We start from the raw sequence: 11,910 nt of genomic DNA on the forward strand, positions 1-11,910 counted from the left end.
AGGAGGCGGGGCAGTGTTCTTGCGATGCTTAAAGCCGCGCGTGGCGCCACTCCTCCTATTGGCTGTTGAGTCGCGCGGTGTTTTTGGGGTTGTGTACAGAGGACAGGTGTATTCTCGTCTTTCTTCCCACCTACAACTCAGGTGAGGGGAAGCAGGCTGCCCCGCTGGTTCTGCCCGCCCGCTCGTTCGGCACCGCCCCTGCCTCAGATAAGTATATGGGGTGGTTCGACTGAGGGTAGGGTGTGGGGAAAGGGGCTTGGGTTCTGGTCAGCCTGTTTGAGGAGTAGGGAAGCATGTGTCGTCCTTAATGTGACTGGTGGGGCGGGCCACCTTGTCTTAGCATCCATCGCTATCCACTGCAGCTAGTCGGTGTCCGCCGGGATGTGGGGTGACAGCTGGCCTTACCGCCCCCGGGGGTCTTGGCACAGGGTAGAAGCGCTAAGCTGGTGACAGGCTAAGGACTCCATGGACGACACGAGAAACTTATCGAAATGAGTAAACAAATGGGTTATTTCCTGTAAGTAACTATACCGTTTGTTCCAAGTGGTAGAGTTTTGGGGCAAACTTAAAGGCAGGGTATTTTTTTATTAGCTGCGGGTTATAATGTCAGAAGACAAAAACTTTGTGGTTTTTTACTCTTCTTATAGTATTTTTTCTTTGGTGTAATTCTGTAGGGAGGTTGAGTTCCTTGGTCATCCCCCTTTAGGGGATAAATAGGTTCCAAGTGAAGTTATACAATTTAAATGTGCATAGATGCTTCCAAAACTATCAAGAACTTAGAGCATATTAACCACTGATGTTCTTGAGACAATGACCACCAAAATTTGGTGCTATTATAGCCAAATCCTGGACTGGATCTCTAGATAACATTGATAGATCTGGCTAGCCTTCTGTTATCAGTTCCAAAGGTTTAACGTGGTTAAAGTGTAAAAATCACCTCTATGATACAAATACAGACCCCAGCCTGTTTATATTGTAAATGAGGCTTCTCACTTGTGCTCTTCACAGTGCTAATGAAATGAGAGAATAATTTCTAATTCTGAAAGTTAGATGTTTTATTTTAAGTCTTAATAGAAACCTCAAAAACAGCAATGAGTCCAGGGGTATAAACACAAAAATTTCTGATGGTTCAGTTTATCTCAAAGTAGATTTTGCTGATCATGTTCGAACAAGTTTAATTGGATTTTCACTGCCTGAAATGAATATGTTGAAAAAGATACCATTTCACATCCAAAGCTTAAGCATGGTTTAGAGAAATGTCAAGGATGACTGATAGGTCTCTGATGACTATAGAGTTGATTCCTTTTTCAGTCTAAAGCCACTGTATTAATTCTACAGGATGCAGATGCAAGGCATCTAGAACAATTGAAGAATTGTTTGAATAAATAACATGCACAAACTTGTAGATTATGCATTGGGAAATATTTATGGCAAAATTTTCCCTGAAAGACTATTGAAAATTAAATTTCAAAGTTAAGTGGTATGCCTTTTTTCTCTCAAATGTTAGTGGAAAAGTGAGAGATGCCTTAGCAGCTAGGAATTTGTTTCTTATGGTGAGAATATTGAAATAAACTTTTGAACTTTTTGGGCTTGATTTAAAATATTCATGTATCACTCTTATTCTGCAAAATCCTCTATCTTCTTGACTGGTGATATGGGTTAAGGGACTGTCAGGAAACAATAAAAAACAAATCAGGTAATTCTTACACTTTTTTCAAGGATGATTATTTAGCTGATTTTTAAGAGGTAGCTATAGGACATGACCAGCCTTGTCTTAAAATGGTTGAGTACATTTAAACAATAACTGTTTGGATGCAGTCACTTACAATAATGCCAGGAACCTGAAGTGTAGAGAAATTAAAATTTCCTAAATATTCATGTGTGGAAAAAAGTGTATATTAATGGAATTAAAAGCGATGTACTTATTTTAAAAAACAAACCTAACCCCTCCAACTGTTTCTAACATCACTTAATATCAGAAAAGAATGATTGTATCATATAGGGAATCTACTTTTTGGCATGTTAAGTATTACTAATAATTTTGAACCCACAGCTATCCTTATTCATTTGCTCTTCATGTTTACTAGTCTAACCTTTTCACAATGTAGTCAAATAGTTGTTGTGTTCCAAGGATGATGTACATGTATAATTGCACTGGCTTTAATTTTGAATTTTTTTAATTGCTGCTTTTAGATTGTATTTAAAAAAAAAAACAAGCTTAACAAAGTATAAATGAAAACATTTTGGTGGAAGCTCTTTAGTCATTTTCAAAGGATAATCTACACCTTACTGTGTATAGAGTATTGTAACTGTGGGCTGCGGTCACAGGGAATATGTTCTCCGGCCAGCTCACTCCCTGAGACCAATGGGCAGTCACAAGAGAGGCTGCCCCCATATCTCTACAGAGACCTTCCCGGGTGGAGGTGTTTACAGGGGCTCGCAGCTCCCTGCAGCAGACGGTTGTGGCGCACGTGACACAGCAACAACCCAATACGAGGGACCGAGGCGAAGGAAACAAGAGGGATCACTTGTTTGAGTTCTAAGGAAAGTTTATTTCCCCAGAGGAGTCAGGGATAAGTGATAATAACTGAGGACAAAAACCTGCTTTTTAAGGAAGGGAGGGAATGAGGGGAGGACACAACTTTTAACCAATAGGAAGGCATTAGGGCAGGAGTGCAGGGTAAGGGCTATCCAATAGAAGCCATCAAGGAGAAGGAGCAAACCTTGCAATCCAATCTTGCTTTGAGGAAGGGATGAAGGACAGGGAACACTCCAGAACAGAAGGCTGTGCTATCTTTGATAGACAGGGGGATTGACATACACTTGGTGGGAAAATCTTGGGGTAAACAACTCAGGACTGAACCATTAGGGAAACCAAATGGGGTACATGGAATGAACCATTACAAACTTATAACAAGGAATATTTAAAACCTACTACAGAAGAACAAACTGTAAAATAACAGACTACCACAGAGTATCAGAAATGGTTTGCTTGGGTTTTGTTCTTTTCTTTTTTCCCTTCCTTGATTTTTTTTTCAAAGAATGTAAAATTGGTAGTTAGAAGAGGAGGTGGTTTGGGTTTTTTTTAATTTTTTTATTGGACTGTATCTTTGGAAGCCTTTTCGTCATCCAAACAATATATGTTAGACCATGGGAAAAATCAAGGGAAGTAGAAGAGGAGAAAACTTTGTAAAGCATGAGTCTTTCAAGGCTTTATTTCATACAAGTAATAAATTATTAATTCCTTGGTGTTGTGTTATAAATTATCAAATCGATAGCCAAGTTTATGAAAAATTTAACAACGATTTATTGGGTCAAAAAAATAGAATTTCAAGCAACCACCACAATCAAGACAGCGTCAGTCTCGGGTACAGGCGCTGGTTGTTCGTCCGACAGTGACGCCTCCCCTCAAAGGTTCACACTGAGTGTTTCCAGCATCCAGTTTATATACAGTTTATTCTGCCTGAGGCAAAGATGACCACATCTTTCTATTCACTTATTCGAATGTAAATCCATTTCCATACATATGTTGAAATAGACAAAGACGGGTCCCAGTCTGCAGACAGAAGTCTAGGTACACAAGGGAGGTTTGCTTTCACATGTAATATGTTGGTATCAGTCTCTGAGTACCCAGATGCAATCAGGACATGTCTAAATTTAGTGAAATTCTTGGGACACAGCAATTAATCACGGGCCAGGAAGGCCCCGATGTTATCTCCCAGGTGCAGGAGACAATGAAGTGATCGTTGATGGTCCAGGGAGGTCCCATTCAGACATTAAACAGGCCTGATGCTATCTTGAGCTGCCAGGAATTAGTTACAATTGGAATAGAACTCCGTTCCTGGCTGGGGAGGTTAAAACATTATTTCTACAATATTTTATACCCACACATATCTGTTTATACAGCATGAATTAACTACATTACATATCACACTTGGTCTTTTACCTTGTCCTCCCTTTTCTTTCTCAAAAGAAAACCCAAGCAAGCCATGACTGTGCAAGGCATCTTTGGGTTATTTTCTGAGAGCCTGTATTGGGTCTGGCTGGGATGGAGTTAACTTTCCTCAGGGTGCTGTGCTTTCTGTTTGTAGGGAGAATGGTATCCATGACTCAGGCATGTTTTGGCTACTGCTAAGCAGTGCTCACACACCATCAAGGGTGTCTCTCCAACCTTGCCCTGCCCCCAAAGGCTGATAGGCTGGGGAAGAGATTAGGAGGGGACAGAGCCAGGCCAGCTGACCCAGAAAGACCAAAGGGATCTTCCATACCAGATGATGTAATGACCAGAATTAAAAGTGAAAAGGAAGGGAGAGGGGCATTTTTAAGGTGTTTGTCTTCTGAAGTAACTGCTATGCATAGTAAAACCCTACTTCCAAGGAAGAGGCTGGACATCACCTGCTCATGGGAAGTAGAGAATAAATCCTATTGTTTCCTTTACTTTGGCATGCAGCCTTTGTTTATCTTCATTAAACTGCCTTTATCTCAACCCAGAGGTTTCACCATCTTATTTTCTCCCCATCCAGCAGAGGAAGGAAAGTGAGAAAGTAGCTTGGTGAGCACCTGGCTGTCAGTGAAGGCCAACCCACCACAGAGGGTGTTAGTCTGTGCATGATTTAGAACTGTAACAGAAAACGCTTTTGTCTGGTGAGAGGTTTCATTTCTTTAGACTTGCTTCCATTTGGCTGCACATCCAGCAATGTTTATTATTCTTCAGTTATTAGCTATAGAGTAGAATAGTTCAGTTAGAAGGAACCTACAACAGTCCTTGAGTCCAACTGCCTGACCACTTCAGGACTGTCAAAAAGTTAAAGCATGTTCTTAAGGGCTTTGTCCAAATGCCTCTTAAACACTGACACACATGGGGCATTGACCACCTCTCTGGGAAGCCTGTTCTGGTGCTTGACAACCCTCTTGGCAAATAAAGGCTTTTTAATGTCGTCTGAACCAGGTGCAGTTTGAACCATTCCCATACATCTTGTCACTGGATACCAGACAGCAGAGCTCAGCACCTGTCTCTGCTTCCTCTGCTTCTCTTCAGGAAGCTGCAGAGAGCCATGAGGTCACCCCTCAGCCTCCTTTTCTCCAAACCAGACAAACTCAGAGCCCTCAGCACCTCCTCATAGGACATTCCTTTCAGCCCTTTCACCAGCTTTGTTGCCCTCCTCTGGATGTATTCAAGCACCTTCACATCCTTTTAAAATTATACAACCCAGAACTGCACACAGTACTCAAGGATGGGCCAAAGCACTGCTAGTTATAGAGGCAATAATCACCTCATTTGACCAGCTGGTTATACTGCATTTAATGCACCACAGAACATGGTTTACCCACTTGGCTACCAGGGCTCACTGCTGACTCCAATTGGGCCTGCTGTCAATCAGCACCTCCAGATCCCTTTCTGCAGGGCTGCTCTCCAGCCATTCGTCTCCCAATCTATACTTGTGCCTGGTGTTTCTCTGTCCCAGGTGCAGAAGCCGGCATTTGTTCTCGTTAAATTTCATGCCACTGATGATTGCCCAATGCTCCAGTCTATCTAGATCCCCCTGCAAGGCCTCTGATCCCTGGTAAGAGGCACTAGCACACTTGCTAATGGTTCATTCAACTAACTCCTGCATCCAGATAATTGATAAATATATTGAACAGAATTGAGCTCTGAGGAATGCTGCTGGTGGCCAGTCACCAGCCATATGTAGCCCCATTCATACAGCCATTTGAGCCCCGCCCTTCAGTCAGTTCTTCACTCAGTGCTGTGTGTACCTGCTCATACCACAGTTGGACAACTTCTCCAGAAAGATGCTGCAAGGGTCAGTATCCAAATCCTTCCAAAAGTCAGAAAAACTGCATCTACCACCTTCCCTTTATTCTACTAGTCAGGTGACTTTATTGTAGAAGGATATTAGATTAGATAGACAGGGTTTTCCTTTTGTGAACCCCTGTTAACTGTGCCTGATGACTGCATTGTCCTTTACATGTCTTTCAATAGCACCCAGTATGATATTTTCCATCATTTTTCCAGGTACTGGGGTTAGCTTAATAGGTCTGTAGTTTCCTGGGTCTTCCCTCAAGCCCTTTTTGTAAATTGGAATAATGCTGGCTAGCTTCTAGTCAGCAGAGACCTCCCCAGACTCCAAAGACCTTTGGTCAGGGTCCTGCTGATCAAGAGGGGTCTTGCTGTAACATCCACTAGCTCTTTCAGTACTCTGGGATGAATCCTATCTGGCCTTATGGACTTATGAACACTCAACTGATACAGCTGGTACATTTTCAGTGTGCACAAATGGAAAGTCACTGTTCCTGCAGTTTTGGTCCTCCAACTCAGAGGACTGGGCAGCCCAAGATCTATGAATATTATTAAAGACTTATCATTAAATATATTCACTCTCAAATTGTAAAATAAGGCAGTGACTAGACCAAAGATGTGGTAAGATTCCAAATAAATTAGGCTGGCCCAACCAGCTTGAGGATTAGCCTAATCCTTCCAGATACCAATTTGGCCACAGTGATACATATGTTTATAACCCAGTAACTTGTTTCTTGTTGAATGAAGGTAACATCCTAAGAAAGCAACAGTTAGTTGTAATAATATCATCTTAAAGCACCAGTTAGGAATATTAAAGGATAAAGGGTTTCCCATCTAGGACCATTACTGTGATTTCACACTTCAAAAAATATAATTTTTTAGGTCATATCAGAAGGAGAATCTTCACAGAAGTTGAGTATGGAGCACTTAAAGATAGAACATAAATATAACATTTATAAAGAAATATAACCCCATTTCTTAATATCTTTTGTGTAGGATGCATCACAAGCTGATTTGTTATATACCCTGCACCAGCACCAATCCCATGAGCGGTTGTATGAGGTGTCAGCCCTGCCTTGGAACCACCCCTCTGCCCAGCTCTGCTACCCAAAGGTGGCCTCTGAGCACTTGCATTCCAGGATGGTTACAAGACAATGCTGTAGCTGTTTATCTCATCACCAGGGGAACACTCCATTACAGGGAGTCCTGTCTCTGGCATTCCTGCTTCCAGACAGTTCAACCCCTTCTGCATTAGGGCCTTCTTGCCCTCCATGGCAGATCTTTTCTTGGTCACAGATTATCACTGCCAAGCAGTTACAATTTCACTTTCCCCTTCACTTGCTATAATAATCTCAAACATTTACGTTTAGAATAAAATCATAGTAACTGTTAAGTCACGATGGGGAAGGGGGGGGAAGTGGCGCAAGGGACAATGACCACTCACCCTGGTGTTCATGTGGCAACAGAGATTTTATTTCCCAAGCCCTCCCTTATATAGTGCATTTGAATGACAGTCTGGATGCTCTAATTGGTTTGAACTCCACACCCCTTCATGTTCTGGCCAGTGAGATGCCTGCAGCCTTGAGAGATATTTGATTGGACAAGACCCAAGACCCCTGTCAATCATGGTAATATCTCACCCTTCTTGTCTATAAAATTTTGTGAATTGCTCTCTGTCACCTATCTGCAAGGGCCCTTTGCAAACAGGGTGACAGAGGACAGTATGGGTCTAATTTGCACTGGAGCTGCAGCATTCACTTCCGGGACCTCTTAGGGGAGAATTCAGGCCACAGGCATTATGCTTATTGGTTACAAATTACAACTTATCTCTAAAAGCAGAAAGCTATTTAACCCTTAACCCATTTCACACTTAGAGAAAAACCCAAATATTAAAAAACAACCTGTAACCCATTTATCCCTTGGAGAAAAATCCAACTCCCAGAAAACAATCTGTAAACAGGAAAAGAGTTTGTAAACATGAAAAATAATTTGTAAACAAATCAAGTCCTTATATGAACTCTCTATGAAGTAGGTGATCATTTGTGATCTCATAGGGTTATTGTACTGTTATATGATTTATTGTAAAGCATGAGAACATCATACTACTTAAGACTCAAAAGAGGGGGATGTACCTTCAACCTTTTTTCTTTGTAAAATTAATAAAAATAGGAAAAAAACATGGAATTTGAATACTATTACTTAGGGGGTTACTAAGGGGGTCACTTTTTCCCTATGGGGACTTGAAAAAACATCTTCCAGACGAGGCTTTTTCATTTATCCCAATGGGAAAAGGGTTTAACTTATGCAAAGCTTCATCTAGGTTTACTAATATTTTTTTTTTTTTACCAGCCAGGTTCATGGTTTGATCAGGGCCATGAACTTGGTTGGGAGAGGTTTTCTGTATTTATATTTTAAAAACAAGCTTTTATTAATACCTAGTGGAAGAAGAATTTTCAACATAACAGTGCAAGCGATATATTTTTTTCCCTTTGTTAGAAATTAGAAATTTTGTTATTGACTTTAATAGATGACTTTTAACGTTTAAAATTATGACAAGTGTCAGAATTTCAGTTAAAAAACTTTGCAAATGATATTTGCTTATGATAAACTGATGTTCTATGTGTACCTCAGTGGATATTCTTTGAATCTTACCCATTTGTCTTGAAGCAATGCAAGAATAATTACTAGTAGTACTAAGAAAAGACATGTTAGTACACATACTAGGGTTTCTTTAAGACACAGTAGTACCTGCCTGAGACAGAAATGTAATATTTTCCAAATAACTTTAGCAGAACTAGCAATCACAGGCTTATCAATTTTGGTTTTAGCAAATGCAAACAAGAATAATAAATATTGTACTATGAACTCTAAGGCAGATTTTACAAACAGTTGTGCATTTTTGTAACTCTTGTGTGATAACCCTTCGATATTTTTACTCTTGGCATATGTTATTAGTTTATTAGAGTCTTTGAAATATGAAAACCTTGATATATCAGGAGGCAAAGTGGTTGTGAGGCTCCTGAGAGGTGGAAACCCAGTTTTTGTTTTTCTCCTCACCATCCATTTGCTGGGAAAAGCTGGCTTCTCGCTGGACTGGGTGAAAGGTTGGTTTGATTTCAGCTGTTGTGATGCAGTTATCCCATGTATCCGGCCCCATCTCTTCGGGCAGACTTGATTGTTTCTGCTCTTACGGCACGAAATCTTTGCATGCGTTTTTCCTCTGCCTTTGGCCGGACAGGCTCCTCGCAAGGGCTTTTCCCACGCTCCACTTCTGGGTTTGACGTGTGCAGGAACGCCAGGTGGTGACGTTCCCAGACTCGGCCTTGGGGGCAGGGTCAGAAATGAGGCCACTCCCACTAGAGGCACGGCTGTGTTCCACGGAGGCTGGCTTGGGTGCGGGGCCCTACCCCCTGACGCAGGCGGGATCAGGGGAGTAGGCACATCCCCCGATATAAGTTCAGCCAGGCTCCATGAAGGCGTGGCTTTGGAGCCTGCCCACTCGGTCTCCGGAGGGGGCAGTCTTGGCATTTCCATGGTGATGGGAAGTGCGGGCGGCGCGGTTGCAAATGGTGGGGGAGTGGTTTCAGCGGCCGCATGGCACGGTGTCCCGAGGGGGGCACGAGCGGCCGCCACGTGGTTTGGTCCTCCACAACAGGGCGGCATGGTGTGCGCGCCTTGATTGGCAATATAGTGGCCCAAGTTGGCTGCATTGTGATTACAGCAGTCCGGAGTGGACACGGGACATCTCGGAGCTGTCGGGGCTGCGGCGGCCGCCATCTCTCCAAGTGACCGGATTGCGCAATCGGCCCCTCCGCCTCCCGGGGGCAGTGCCAGCATTCGCGGCACGGGCAGCCCTCGGATTGTCTCATTTTTCTGAGATTCCCCCACTCCCCGGAGCTGTGCCGCTCCCCACAGTCGCTCTGCAGCAGTCAGCCAGAGTCCTACTGCTGCAGGGCACATTTTCGCAGCGGCCAGGTCCCGCCGGCTCCCTGGGAAGTGCCGGCTCCCACGCGGGGTTGTACAAAGAAGCGACTACGCTGCTGCCCTTGCCCTTTTGCCTCTCATATTCCAACTGTTTTAGCAAGTCCATAACTATTGACAAGGCTTTATAGCACCGATGGCTGTGTCCTCACCATTAGAGGCTGCAGCAAGTATATATTGTTCAACCTCCTCCCAAAACGATAAATTTAAAGCAGTCTCTTTGGACACATTTAGTTCATGTTATGAACAAAAATTCGGTTAATATGTTTTTTGTGAGAAAGAGTTACAGGGACGCAGCCAGATCTGTCTCTGCCAGGGTTCTTAGTGCTTTGTTATTGTAATCACGGGTCATTGTGGCTTATCACTCCCTTTGTATCAGCAGAGCCTTGCCCGAGGCTAAGTTGTACCTTTCCCAGAACAGTGAAGAGAAGAGACCTGGAGGGGGGGGGGTTATGCAAATTGACTCCAAAGACCAGAATGCTTTGTGGGACCCCGACTCCAAACCCACAGAGAAAACCCCAAAAACAACGAGCCAAATAAGAATGGAGAGACTAAAGTGATGTCTGGACATGAGGAGCCAAGTGCTGAGCCTGCAGAGGTGCGGAGCCCCTCTCGCCCTGAGCAGAGTCGTCCCAATGCCGGGACCAAGCAGGACTGAACGCTGAGAAAGTAAGATCTGACGGGGACATCACGCCCTAAAGGCTCCCACGAGGACTGGATCCCCCGGCTCTGCCCCTAGTGGACAGAGCTGTGTGAAATAAACAGGGCCAGGAGACTCCTTCTCCTTTATAATGCCTTTATTAAAAGTGATCAGCTCAGGATTGGGCGGCTCGGCAGGGCTGCAGTCCCCGTCGCGTCTCCCAGGGCGACTCAGAGGAGGAGGATATGCGCAGCTCGGTCCACTAGGGGCAGAGCTCGGGGATCCAGTCCTCGTGGGAGCCTTTTAGGGCGTGATGTCCCCGTCAGATGTTGCTTCTGAGCATCGCCGGTTACCCTGGTCCCGGCGTTGGGACCACTCCCTGCTCGGGGCGAGAGGGGGCTCCGAAGGTGTTCAGCATCTCTGCAGGCTCAGCACTCGGCTCCTCAAGTCCAGACATCACTTTAGTCTCTCAATTCTTATTTGGCTCGTTGTTTTTGGGGTTTTCTCGTTGCATTTCGAGTCGGGGTCCCACAAAGCATTCTGGACTTTGGAGTCACTTTGCATAACCCCCCCCACCCTCTCAGGTGTCTTCTCTATGTTGTAAGAGAGCACAGCCTCGGGGGAAGGGTCCACCGCACCCAGCCAGGCTTTTTACTAATACAAAAGAAGAGATAAGCCTTAACGACCCGGTATTACAATAACAAAGCACTAAGTACTTTGGCAGAGACAGAGACCTGGCTGCTTCCCTGTAACTCTTTCTCAAAAAAAAATATTAACTGAATTTTTGTTCATAACACTGTGCATATCCTCCTCCTCTGAGTCGCCCTGGGAGACGCAACGGGGCCTGCAGCCCTGCCGAGCCGCCCAATCCTGAGCTGATCACTTTTTAATAAAGGCATTAAAAAGGAGAAGGAGTCTCCTGGCCCTGTTTATTTCAGTTCATGGCTCTCACACCATGTGAGCAATTTGCAGAGCTCGTTTACTATAATTAATCTCTCTTTTTTAAATTAAGCAAATCCATACCTTTAAGGTGGAGTTTTCTAGTGTTGTAGTCCAGGATCCCATGGTCTCGATAATGATTCTAGTCCACAAAAACAGAGTTTGAAGCTACTTAGCACTTTCCTCTGTCTTCCGAGGGGATTTTTTTGCTGCAGTTTTCCACTGCCTGTGGTAGATTCACTACAATTCCGCTGTCTACCCAGCAAAGTCCCAGATGTACATCTTGCTGGCTCTCCCGCCATTCTGGCTATCATGCCGCTTCCCAGTATTTATGCTGTCTATATCCTGGTTCTGGACCGATTTCTGGCTTTTACGCCATTCCAGGTATTTCGCTGTCTGTCTCCTTTGTGTCTGGCTATGGCTAAATCCTGATCACTTCATGGGTCACCAAGTCACGGGGGGCGGGGGGGGGGAAGGCGGCACAGGAGACAATGACCACTCACCCCGGTGTTCATGTGGCAACAGAGATTTTATTTCCCAAGCCCTCCCT

The 11,910-nt window shown here is 44.1% G+C and overlaps 1 protein-coding gene across 8 annotated transcripts in view; it reads left to right on the forward strand.

The window, feature by feature from the left end:
• LOC141726826 (uncharacterized) overlaps window positions 1-11,910 on the forward strand; it is a 29,568-nt gene that overhangs the window by 205 nt on the left and 17,453 nt on the right. For 4 of the 8 annotated variants that reach the window (XR_012577799.1, XR_012577797.1, XR_012577794.1 and 1 more), the window contains exon 1: window positions 3-141. The exons of the other annotated variants lie outside the window; for them this stretch is intronic. The gene's annotated coding sequence lies outside the window, so the exon portion shown is untranslated. Of the gene's footprint in view, window positions 1-2; window positions 142-11,910 lie in introns of those variants that run through there. 8 annotated transcript variants of the gene reach the window in all.

This window comes from Zonotrichia albicollis, chromosome W (assembly GCF_047830755.1).
Source record: "Zonotrichia albicollis isolate bZonAlb1 chromosome W, bZonAlb1.hap1, whole genome shotgun sequence".
NCBI classification, from domain to species: domain Eukaryota; kingdom Metazoa; phylum Chordata; class Aves; order Passeriformes; family Passerellidae; genus Zonotrichia; species Zonotrichia albicollis.